Raw genomic sequence first — 13321 nt, forward strand, 5'->3', positions numbered from 1 at the left:
ATCAGTCACATCATTTGCAAACATTTTCTCCCAATCTGTGTGTTGTCTTTTCATTTTGTTTATTGTTTCCTTTGCTGTACAAAAGCTTTTGAGTTTAAGCAGCACCCGTTTGTTTATTTTTGTTTTTATTTCCATTATTCTGGGAGATGGATCAAAAAAGATATTGCTATGATTTATGCCAGAGTGTTCTGCCTATGTTTTCCTCTAGAAGTTTTATAGTGTCTGGCCTCATATTTAGGTTTTTAATATATTTTGAGCTTATTTTTGTGTATTTAATTAAGAACGATCTAATTTCATTTTTCACATGTGGCTGTCCAGGTTTCCCAACACCACTTGTTGAAGAGACTGTCTGTCCAGCATTGTGTAGTCTTGTCTCCTTTGTCATAGATTAATTGACTATAGATGCATGGGCTTATTTCTGAGTTTTCTACCCTGTTCCATTGACCCATATTTCTATTTTTGTGCCAGTACCATATTGTTTTGATGACTGTAGCTTTGCAGCATAGTCTGAATCAGGGAAAATTTTTTTTCTTTTTTGCGTTGATCTATGCCAAAAACAAGCAAAAAAACGATGTGTTTATTCCTCACTGATGCACTTCCAAAATCTTCAACTCATGTCTTTTACTGATACTGCTCATTACTGATTGTATTTTCAAAATATATGGCTACCTATTTTGTTTTATGATATTCCTTACTCACTTTATTAATTCTATATTTCTGTTTGACATTTCTCATCTAGTTTCCTCTTCATTTACATTGTTATATCACTATGCATTTCTTGTTAAAAGAAATTAATTTCTATTGTCTTTATGGAGATTTAAAAGTAATCATGGTATGAACCTTACTATTTCCTGAGGAAATAATTGTTAAATGCTTTGGTTTTCTAATTTATGGATTCAATGGGTATTTTTTATTATGTAAAGAACCAGTTGAAGTACCCTATTTCATCGTTTGCTTTTTTGTTGTTGTTGTTGTTGTTGCTGTTACTTAGCCATACTTATTTATCCACAAATAGTAAAATTTTTACCCAGAAGCAGAGAGAATGGCTTTCTCCTGGATCTCTCCTCTTGTTCCTTAAATATTGCTGGAAACATTTCACTGCTCACATTTAAATGCTTGTTGCTAGCTCAGTGTTGCAGCTAAGTGTGGAAACACAACAATGGAAGTAGGGTCAAAGGCTGGAGAATTTTGTCTTTTTGGCATCTTTGTGCAGACATGTGCATGTAAGTGTGCAGACCCCGTGACAGGTTCCTGACTGACTCCACCATCTATTTGAGACATGAAAGCTGGCCTTGCTTCCTTGAACTAGATCTTCATATCTACTCAACAGAACCTCTTATGTATCTTCTCTTCTCTGACCAGAATCTTGAGATTCACTGTCATTATGGATCTGATGTAATATTTTGTTTGAGTGCTTTGGTTTTTGGTTTGTTTTAAATAGGAGAAAACTACTCATGACTATAGAAAGGTAAAACATTGAATATGTTTGAATGATTTAGATTTTAAGATCAGTCAAAAACAGATGAAGAAAAGATAGGGTACCAATATACTGAATTTTTCCAAACCCAGGGATCAGTGGTATCTTTGATAAGATAGGAGACTATAAAGAGAATTATATGTGAAAATGCTTCAGTTTTAAATGTATTCAAGTGTAAGAATATCTCATTAGAGAGTTCTAGAGTGATCTGCGAATGCTTGAATCTGTAAATATGAGATAGGCCTCTAAAATCTATTTTAAAAACCTTTCATAGATTCTGATGTGTAGCTATGTTTGTAAACTCCTGCTTAGGTCACCTGGAAATGTACATGGGAGAGAAATCAAGAAATTTGACCATATGTATGGAAGTCCTTTAAATAAAATAGATGTGGTTATGAAATAATCTTGCATTAAAATGTAAAAATGTAAGCAGTCAAATGAGTATTATCATTTCTGTTATTTCACTTCTTTCAAGTCTGTAATTTATTATTTAGATTTCCTCAAGGATTGAAATTTTTCATTTGAGAATGAATTTGATATTCTTTGAAACAGACAAGTCTTACAGAATTATTTTTTAGCAGCATGACTGAGTAGGTCTTTGGGAATCTTTTTACAGGTCTTGGACAATTGAAGAATGAAAGTGAAAACTTACTCTTCCTGAAGTTCTTAAGACTGGAGTTCAAATACCAACGTGAAGCTAATTACCCTTAAGTTGATCAAGATGCTTATGATCAGAAGCACATTTCAAAAGAAAAGAGTCTCTTTTTCTTGACACTTATGTCCACAGTCCTGACACAAACAAGAGATAGGTCTTTTTAGTACATGAAAAAAGCCCAAGTATTAAGTCAAATTGTATGTATTAAGTGAGATTGGTATTTAACTACATGACAACTCTAGGTGAATAAAGAGCAGGCCAAAAGACTACTCTTCCAATAATGGACTTCAGATAATTCACTTCCATCCCAGCATTGTTCACATGTTTCAGTAGCTTGTATATTAAATTCAAAGATATGTAACATTAAAGCTGGACTAATTTCAAACATAATAGGCATCAAAAGAAATGTAAGTTCTGTGTTTATTTTTATTATGTGAACAGAGGGAAATTCTTAAGTAATATAAAGTCATAAAATATGTCTTTTTATACCATTTCATTTAAAAAAAATCTTAATTTTCAATTTTCTTTCTCCATCACATAGTTGAATTAATTTTGCTCAAAGACTGGACAGATAACAGGACAATATGCTCTCAGGAAGAGTTTCTTTCTTAATTAAGCAATACCAGTAGTTCTTATTAACATTTTAGAGATGGGGAAATTATCCAACAGGCTCTGAAGACTACTTTGCTCTAGCTGAAGAATATAAGTTGATTTATTTCTTCAAACTTTAAGTCTTGAAAATAATTTTTAAATAATTTATTCTTTACTACATCTAAGGTGGAAAATTGAGTGTCATGAATAACACAGATGGACAAAAATAGAATAAAACAAAGTTAACAAAGATTCATTGAGAACCTCAGAGCAAAGTTGTTTTCTGTGCCCCTAATCTTGGTCAGATCTAGTGATAAAGTACAAAATATGTTATTGCTATCACACATCTTGTCTCATTATCCAATAAGTTTATTCTAACAAAGAGAAGCAAGGTTTAATTTCCTTGTTGTGAAATCCCATGAGAATATGTAGGTGGATCTACTTTAGGAAAATCTACACCTTAACTCTGTGTTTTTTCTCCCATAACATTGAAATTACCTGTGGAATTCAGTCCCAATTTTGGGGGGATAGCTGCTGGTATCTCCTAGTGAAGCTCTGTGACTATAGAAGTATAAGTGATATATACTCATCATATTTAAGAAATCATAGTCTAGCTTAGCTCTCTTGTTTGGGGACCATAGCATTTGTGTACTCTGCAACATTATCCATTGGTTTAATGACAGGTTGGGATCTGAGGCCAGGTTCCTTGGTAAATACTTTCTCTCACACTATGCTTCCTCACTGGGCTCAGTTTTGCCTAAGTTGCCTCAAAACTAATTTTCATAAGTCACTATATCAATAAAAATATCAGTAGTTTATTTTATTTTACAGAGAAAGAACAGGGTTGAGAAAGAGGAGATATTGATACATAGAACAGTAACTTTAAAATGGGTGGTGAAAGTACAAATGTGGGGATTAGCTGGGATCTCAAGCCAATCATCAGGGAGTCAGTGGCCACATGTAAGCAGGAATGGAAAAGGAAGCTGGTTTTAGGATCTGAGAGACCATCCTTGACCAGTGGGCTGAAAAAGGGTTTAGAATGGAACATGCTGATGAACAAAAGATTATCTGTGAGGAAACCAGATCTTTTTTAATTTCTATTTTATATTGGAATATAGCTGATTAATAGCATTGTGTTAGTGTCAAGTGCACAGCCAAGTGATTCAGTTATACATATATATGTATCTATGTATTCTTTTTTCAAAATCTTTTCCCATTTAGGTTATTAGAGAATATTGAGCAGAGTTCCATGTGCTATACAGCAGGTCCTTGTTGGCTGTCTATTTTATATATAGCAGTGTGTACGTGTCAATCCCAAACTCCCAGTCTATCTTTCCTCCATTCCCTTCCCCTCAGGTAACCCGAAATCAGTTTTGAAGAGTCAGTTGTACCTACATTTTCCACTTACTCAGCATTATCCCATATTTATTTTATTCCTGATCATAAATTAGAGGGTCTTCCTACCCCACCAGCTCAGTCTCCACATATGTATGGATAGAGAGGGAGAAAGAGAGAAATGCACACACATGTACAAATTTGCTTCCTATTCCTCTTCTAAATACTCTAATACTCTAAATACTCTAAATGTTAAGTACTATAGAATCAAACTATTCAATCAATGCAGAGCTTACAAGACTCAAATTAAATATAGCCTCTAATCTTAAATAAGGCTTTCCAGGTGGCACTAGTGGTAAAGAACCCATTTGCCAATGCAGGAAACAAGAAACATGGGTTCAATCCGTAGGATTGAACATCCCCTGAAGAAGGAAATGGCAACCCACTCCAGTATTCTTGCCTGGAGAATCCCACGGACAGAGGAGCCTGGCAGGCTACAGTCCATAGGTCACAAAGAGCTGGACATGACTGAAATGACTTAGCACACACACACACATGGACATTGACTCAGCAAAGACTAAGTCTTTTTCTTGATTCAACCCTGCTGTTCTTCTGACCTTGAGCCTCACCTGCTATGGAATTTCAGCACTGATGCTTATTTATCAGATTATTAGCTTCTTGGCATATTGTTAGGATTGCTTAAAATACAGGCATTTCTATATAAATGGAAATGCCTTAACACTTTATCCATTTTAATAATCAAACTAAAGAAACTGCAGCCATCAAACTCTGGTGCAATCTCTTTTATTGAATGTGATAACATTACTGGGTAGCACACAGTGTTCTTATGGGGATTAATGCATGAAAATGCCATTTTGCATAACAATAATGTCAAAAGCATAACTCTGAAAAGGTCCATCTTAGTTATAAAACTCAAGCAGAGGATTGATACATTATCTTTAGAGAATTCCTAAATGCTTTGTGATTCTGCATTGTAGAATATCTCTGACAAGATATAAGAAGAAAATATTCCATTTAAGTACACAGGTGCAGGTCTGATCCCGGAGCTCCGTTTCTGAAGTTGTGTTTGTTTTAGGTAAAGGTCACTAAAAAAATTGCTCCTTTTGAAACTTCAGATATTAGAAGAAAATATGGCAATATTGGGGTGAATGACCTTTGTGTTGATCACCCTGTCAAGAATCCATAAGTATTGGCAGAAGAGAAGAGACTGCCTATTTTTAAAGATTTTTAGAACACAATTCAGTATTTGGCATTATTGTCAACTGCATTTTGTTTGACAAATGCAGGCTCTGTGACATCAATATTTAAATTCCTTAATGTAACACTCTCTAGTTCATGAGGAAGTATACTATCTTCTCTTTCCAATATTGAGAAAAGTGAAGGGTTCCACATCTTATGTGTTTTTTCCCTGACTTTCTTATTCCTCATGGTCCTTTATTTTGTGCTGATGTTTATTAAGAAATACCATGTGAAAGTTAATAATAACATAATTTAGAGCAATAATTACATTTTTATTCAATAGCTGTGGGAAAACACTGGGTTGAATAATGAGATAAAAATGAGTGTCTCAGGCCTAACAGGACATTAATCAACATATTAACTGTGTGGGCAAACTGATTTGAGACTGTTATGGCTTAATTTGTCTCAAAATCATTATTTTTAATGTATTGCATAATGTACTTTAAAATATGTGTTCAACTGATCATAAAGAAGCATTAGATTTCAACAGAAGAGATGCTACTCCTTATCATGTCGTGAGTTATCCTCTTTTTATAGTACCCAGTATAAAATCGATATTCCTAAAACTCTGACATTTCACAGCTATGTTCAGATAAGGCTAAATTAGTTTTGCAACCTCTTCACCTAAATTCAGTTATAATATCAGAGTCTGTATATTTTCCTAATCCTAATTGCCAAAATATATGTATTGTTCACTGTTGTTTTCAAAGGCTTTCACCAAAACTGTTCAAATGTCATCACTGTTTCAGTAAATAGCAATCTTCCAAACCCAGGAAATTTTGACCAGTTTGAAGTGACAAGAATTCAGTGCTTAGCCCTAGATTTTCATTTAACACAAATTTGATCCTTCAGAGACCTCAACCACACCTAAGGATCCAGTCATCACTGACAAAGTCTTCTTCAGCCTTCAGGAGGAGGAAATGACAACCCACTCCAGTATTCTTGCCTAGGAAATGCCATGGACAGAGGAGCTTTGCAGGCTACAGTCCAAAGGGTTGCAAAGAGTCAGATAGGACTGAGCACGTGTGTGCACACACACACACACACACACACACACACACACACACACACCTGTATTTATATAATTGAATCATTGCAGTACAGCAGAAATTAACACACTATTGTAAACGAAATATACCGCATTAAAATAAAAAGGCAAATGAGAGTGTGATTAACTGTGTTCAATGCTGCTGATAGATAAAGATGAGAATAGTAATTAACCATTAATAATAATTTGAGGTGTAAACCAGACTTGATTAGAGTGGGTTTAAGCAAAAACAGGAAGAGAAGAATCAGAGACAGTTGAGTGTCCACACTGATTTGAGAAGTTTATTAAGGGAAGCAAAGAAATGGGATAATAGATGACATAATTGGGGTCAGAAAAATTGTTTTTAAAATGAAGGAGATAAAATCATATTTCTAATAGATACTATCCAGAAGGGGGTAGAAAATAAATGAAAATGAAGTGAAAGGGAAGAATCCTTAGGGTGGTACCTTTAAATAGCAGAGAAGATACAGTGCAGAACTGAGGAACTGGATTTAGGTAGGAGCATGGACAGTTCATCCACAGTAAGGGTAGAGGGTAGCCTGTAAGCGTACAGATGCCATGGATGGGTAATTGTGGTGATGAGTGTTGGCAGAAATTGTCTTAAATTTCCTTGGTCAAATAAAAGCTGGGTCATCAGCTGAGGATGAGGACAGGTGAAAAGGTAGTATGTCCAGATTGGGGGAGAGAAAAGAAGGTTTGAAATAATCATCTGGGAAAGGCACCAGAGCTGTATGAGTTCATGGCAATACTAAGGGGCACAGAATGGATTTAATGACAGAATTTTTCCAACTGACTATGCTTGAGTGAGACCTGATGCAGTGTTTGGCAGGGAGGGATAGGGGAGAGGGTCTTTGTTCTAGCTACTAATGTCAAATAAGCTAATATACACTTGTTAAAATCTTGCCCCATTTCTTTGTACAAATTAAGCAATAATGTAAAAAATACAGTCCATAAGTCCATATAACAAAAGGATTTGTGGTTCCCTTTGCTTTCCATATTGCCCTGTGTGTTATATCTTAACCTATATTTTAAATTTCTGAGTCTTAAAATTTTTCATAGTTTCATGGAAACTAGCATAGATTTTTATTTCTCTATACAAAATTTCTGAATAATGAGTGTATAAGATTCATTTCATTCAAGATTTACAATTACACTATTTTATTCTATTAGCTAATTTTTTTCTTACCCAGAAGGAAGTGGTGGCAGAAAGGCATAAGACTTTGGTTTCATAGTGAAATATATACATGCGCTGAAAGGCTTCTAACAAATATGTTTCATACACTGTGAAATAAAACAATCCTCACTCAGACTTGGATGCTGAATATTTTCTTGGCAGTCCATGGTGCCATATTTCTTCAGTGGCAGTGTCTCTAAGCAGGGCATACTTTTGTTGCAGACCTTTGGGTTATGACATTTGCCTTTGCCCAAATATGCCTCTGAGAACACAGGGCAATGTTTTCAAAAGAAATCCTATTTTCCCATCTGCAGAAAACACACACATTCACTGGGAAATATACTGACAAAGAAGTTGCAATTGACTAGTGCAATAAGCCACATGAGTTATTTGTGTAAGCAAGTAGCTATTTCAGAGGGTGATTAAAATATCATTCTACTTATTGGGGTGTTCCTATGTAACTAAAAATGGAAACATCAAGATCTCAAAATATGTATTTATTAGAATGTCTACACCCTCCTTCCACCAGCCATGAGTTTCCTGAAGAATAGCATAAATAGAATCAATCATAAGCTATCACAGGGATGGAAAGGATATTGAAAGAGTATCTAGTTCATCCTTTTACTTCTAATTAAACCTAAACTTTATATGGTTCCAAGAGTGCTCCAAGGTTGAGGAAAATTACACAAGGTAGTCTACATCCAAGTCATGGAATTGATCATTTTTACTAATTTCTTTTTTCCCTTTCTTCCTTCCCTTTCTCCCTTCCTCTTTCTTGCTTTCTTTTTCATTTCATATTTTTAGATCTCATGTTTTGTCTTTATAATTCAAAAAAGAAAGCTAGTTTCAAAGCCTTTATCCCAATCTTCAAACTGAACAGCTCCTTACCAGACTGTCCTCGTCTTTCAGAAACACCCACTCATGTGTGATTCGATTGAGAGACTGCCTGTACATTCATACTCACGCTACGCAGACTCTTCCATTGAACTATGCTGTATCACTGCTTGTCAATCATGTTCCACCAGTCTCCACAGAACCTGTTCAGCAAGCTCTCCTGTATGTGCTTTTATCCTCAAATGTACAGCCTGAGAGTTATTTAAGTGTACACACAGGTTCGTGTACGTGGAAGAGGGTTAGACAAATCAGTCTCAATGGGTATGCTATCTGGTTTTTTTGCCATTTATTTTTATTAGTTGGAGGCTAATTACTTTACAATATTGTAGTGGTTTTTGTCATACATTGACATGAATCAGCCATGGATTTACATGTATTGCTATCTATTTTTAAATCTTTCCCTTTTACTTTGTATTCTGTAATGTGAGTCTGTAGTCTTCCCTTTCCTCTGTTCGCTCCTGGGTCTCCTGCATTGCAGGCCAGATTCTTTACCAGCTAGGTTACCAGGTAAGCCCAAATCAAGCCTAAGTATCAAAAATTAAATGTATAACATCTAAAAATGATTCAAATATCTTTATTAAGCTTTTGCAATGTTTGGTGATTTAGTCACTACATTGTGTCCAACTCTTGTGACCCCATGGACTGTAGCCCACCAGGCTCCTCTGTCCACGTGATTTCCTAGGTAAGGATGCTGGAGTGAGTTGCCGTTCCCTTCTCCAGGGATCTTCCTGACCATGGGATGGAACCAGGGTCTCTTGCATTGCAGGCAGTCTCCTGTATTATAGGCAGATTCTTTACAAATGGAGCTACCAGTGAACCCCAAAGTATCTTTATTAAACTATTTCAATATTTAACAACTTTTATTTCCCATCATGTATTTGCTAACACATACACATACACACATATATATTTATATGTACATATGTATATTCGTGTATGTATATCTGAAATCAGTTCATTTATACAGCAAAATGCATGTTTAATTCTACCTGATATTCTCTAAAATACTTCTTGCTTTCCGTTAAAAATAAAACAGTTGCCAGAGTCCATGATGAATGATGTACAATATCTGAATTGGTAGTACTTAGCAATTAGGTAGTTAGCAATGCTAATGTCAGATACCAGACAAACTGGAAGTCAAACAAAAGCTGGTTTGACTTCCCATTCGGTGTACCCTGCAAAGCTGGCTATGGTTAGACATTTCAGAAGACAAAAGGAAAGAAATGTTCAGAAACTGGCAAAGCAATGTTGAGTATGATACACAGGAAAGAGGAGTTTAAATATGTGGCATTTGAATCAAAGGTTTGGAAGAGGGAACACTTCTTAGAAAGCAAATAACCTTGTAAAATTTCTCTCTAATTGAAATATGCAAGGGGTATATTGAAATTCCAGTATAATTAAATGTTCCCTGTATTTGTTTTGATTTTCATCAGTTTAGATGTTTGTGAATCACATTTAACAGTTTACTGTCTACTCTGACCAAGACTCTGACTCTGGTAATGTACTTTTTATTTCTGGCATTTAACTTGCCTTTTATTTATCATTTCTATCTAACCCAATATTCCTTATCTTTTCATGCACATGTCCATCATTTATACTAAGTTCTTTAACATATTAACACAGTTGAAGATTTCCCAATCCTGGGATGCAATTACTAGTGTTAGCTACATTATATAGATGAGGAAACGGAAGCACGGAGGTTAAACAACTTTATCCATGATGCAATAGCTAAAAAGCATTTGAATATAATCAGTCTAATTAGAAGGTCCTAAGTTTACCATCATATCAAAATGTTTTTATTTATATACATCTAATTCATATCCTGTCATATAATTGGCCTCTCTATCAGTTCTAACAGAATTTTAGACATTGTTTTAGTTTCTCTCATATCTCACAGTATGAGATGTGAGGGTTATATCTCATACCATAGAATTAACTTTTCATTTGTTCCTGTCATCCTTTTTCTATTGAACAAAGAAAGGATTCTTTGTTCATTCTACACCACTGGGTGTCTTTCTCTCTGAAGAAGGAGAGAAATATATATCCTCAGTTTTAATCCAGCTATGAAGGTCTTGGGTCACTTATTGGAGAGACATAAATCAATCTATATTTCAGACTAATAAATGTATACGGTTCAGTGTTATGCCATTGTGTTTCCTTATAAAATATTTTAATCTGAAAAATACAGGCGATATACTGTTTTAAATAAAAATTAATTTGTTCATATATATGTATTCACCAAAAGGATTTCATTTTACATAGTTTCAATAAAGTAAACACTTACTCAACCTTAACTCACATAACCGCAGGTGTTAATTGATATATATTTAGTAGTCAAAAATCAAGAAAAATATCTATACACAAACATGTATTCATGAGGACCTAATTACTATAAAGTTTTACTAATGAATTTATTAAAACCTCTTTTTATAAAAATTTAAACATCAAGTTACAACAAATAGTTCTGCATAGCAATTTGAAGCATTATATTTGCAACATACTCTTTAAATAGATCAAGTGGAAATAGGGGCGAGATTCAGCTTATGTGATTTTGATGTGTGACAAATCTAAGAATTGACAGAACCATGTAAATCATGTGCATTATCATGCCTCATCTGAATGTCTCTACAACATATACAAGTTGAAGGATTAAGTGTGAGAAGAGCTTTCAGAGCTTAGTCAGTGCTGGGGGCTGTCTTGACACTGATTAAGACCCTGACAGAGTGCACAAAAAACCCATTTGTTGGCATGACATGTCAGATGGATGAAGAATCAGTCTTTGTCTATTGAGTTCAGTTTTCTTTCAAACTGACTTCCAGATCAGCTGCAGTATTTTCAGAGGCAAATAGTACATTGATTTTTAATACAGGCATTATGCAAAATATGTAGCAATGAAAACTTTTTAAAGAGGCTTTTCTATATAGCATTAGTAAGCACAATGAACAATTGTGCATTAATATGAGCAGGGTTTCGTTCCATCTTCTACTTCTAAGAGCCCCTTTTTAAAACAGCAGTTCCCGTTAAAAGGCTAATTCTCTTTCTATCCATGACTAAACTGTGTAGTGAGGTTTATTTTGTTTGGCACTGAAAAATAAATGATGGAAAATTGGAGCTAACAATATGTTCTGATTATTCCAGTGGTATACAGTATTCTCTGAATGTGACAAACCATGTTTATCCCACTAGGGAGAGCGAGTGAGGGAGAGAGAGATTCCCCGTGATTTATTGGCATGCATTGTATTGTTAAATAGCCATTTTCTTATTCTACCTTGACATTGACATATTTTATTTCACTTCTAAGCATTAAGATTTTCATATGCAAAATCTTACTTAAATGTTGTATTGACTACAAGAAATAGCTGTTATTTGGGGCAGTAGATAAGACCATTGGGTCCATGAAGTATTATGTTTCCTTTTTTACTATTCCATATCATATGTGTTTTTTATTGTTTCTAAGCTGTTTGGTCTACTTCTCATATTTCTATATTTAAAAAAAATAGTAGCACAAAGTAGAACATCACTCTAGAACATCAAATATTCAGTTAAGAAAGGACAAAAGATGGTCACCATGTATACTCTTGCTCTCACTATATTTCTAACGTAAGACCTGTGTTCATACACAGTGTGTGAGCTCAGCTGTGTCTGACTCTTTGCAATCCCATGGAATGTAGCCCACCAGGTTCCTCTGCCCATGGAATTTTCCAGGCAAGAATACTGGAGTGGGTTGCCATTTCCTACTCCAGGAGATCTTCCTGACTCAAGGATCAAATCTGCATCTCTTGCATCTCCTGCATTGGCAGGTGAATTCTTTACCACTCTGCCACGTGGGAAGCCTCTCCTACACAGCAGCACTATTGAATAAGACTGGCTATTCCAGTTTAAAAAAATACAAATTCAAGGAATCATTGAGTTGATATCTGCTCAGTGGTGAATTGCTTATGCCCTGAAAGACGTTTCTTCTGAAAAGGGAAAGGGGAGTCTAAGGACCATCAACACTCTTTCCTAGTCTTCCTTGAAGTGAAAAATAAAAATCTTAAGATGAATGTCCAGAGTTATGAGTAAAACCTGTGATCAGAGAAGACAGTGAAGATAATGACTCAACATATGAAACTTGACTGTGTAGTTGAGTTTGTGATGACATACAGAACAGAAATACTCCAAATAATTTTAAAATGTGTAATATTTAATTGTAGATAGATAGATAGATAGATAGATAGTGTGTAATTATGTTGGTGTCATTAAGAACCAGGAAGGTATGGCAAAGAAGAAACAGGATATAGACATAATACAGAAGAGATTAAGTAAAAATTCTATAGTCTTACTAAATTACAAGTAATTGTGATGCATTAAAAAAAAAAAAAGATTGCCTAGCTAACACTATTATTGGCCAAAGACAACCTGAAAACTAATCTTATCACCATGAAACCTAGGACAGGGCAGAGCAGTTCTCCTGAGTTTGCTTACCCTACTGCTCTCCACCTGGTCACTCCTTCCCAATAAAATCTCTCGCTTTGTCAGCAATAAAAAAGAAAAAAAAGAAATCTTAGAAACAATGCAGACTTCCCTGGTAGCTCAGCTGGTAAGAATCCACCTGCAATGCAGGAGACCCCAATTTGATTCCTGGGTCAGGAAGATCCACTGGAGAAGGGATAGGTTACCCACTCCAGTTTTCTTGGGCTTCCCTCCATGGCTCAGCTGGTAAAGAATATGCCTGCAATGTGGGAGACCTGGGTTTGATCCCTGGGTTTGGAAGGTCCCCCGGAGAAGGAAACAGTTACCCACTCCAGTATTCTGGCCTGGAGAATTCCATGAACTGTATAGTCCATGGGGTCACAAAGACATGACTGTATGGTCCATGGGGTCACAAAGACATGACTGAGCATATAG

This window comes from Odocoileus virginianus, chromosome 13, assembly GCF_023699985.2.
Source record: "Odocoileus virginianus isolate 20LAN1187 ecotype Illinois chromosome 13, Ovbor_1.2, whole genome shotgun sequence".
Lineage (NCBI taxonomy): Eukaryota > Metazoa > Chordata > Mammalia > Artiodactyla > Cervidae > Odocoileus > Odocoileus virginianus.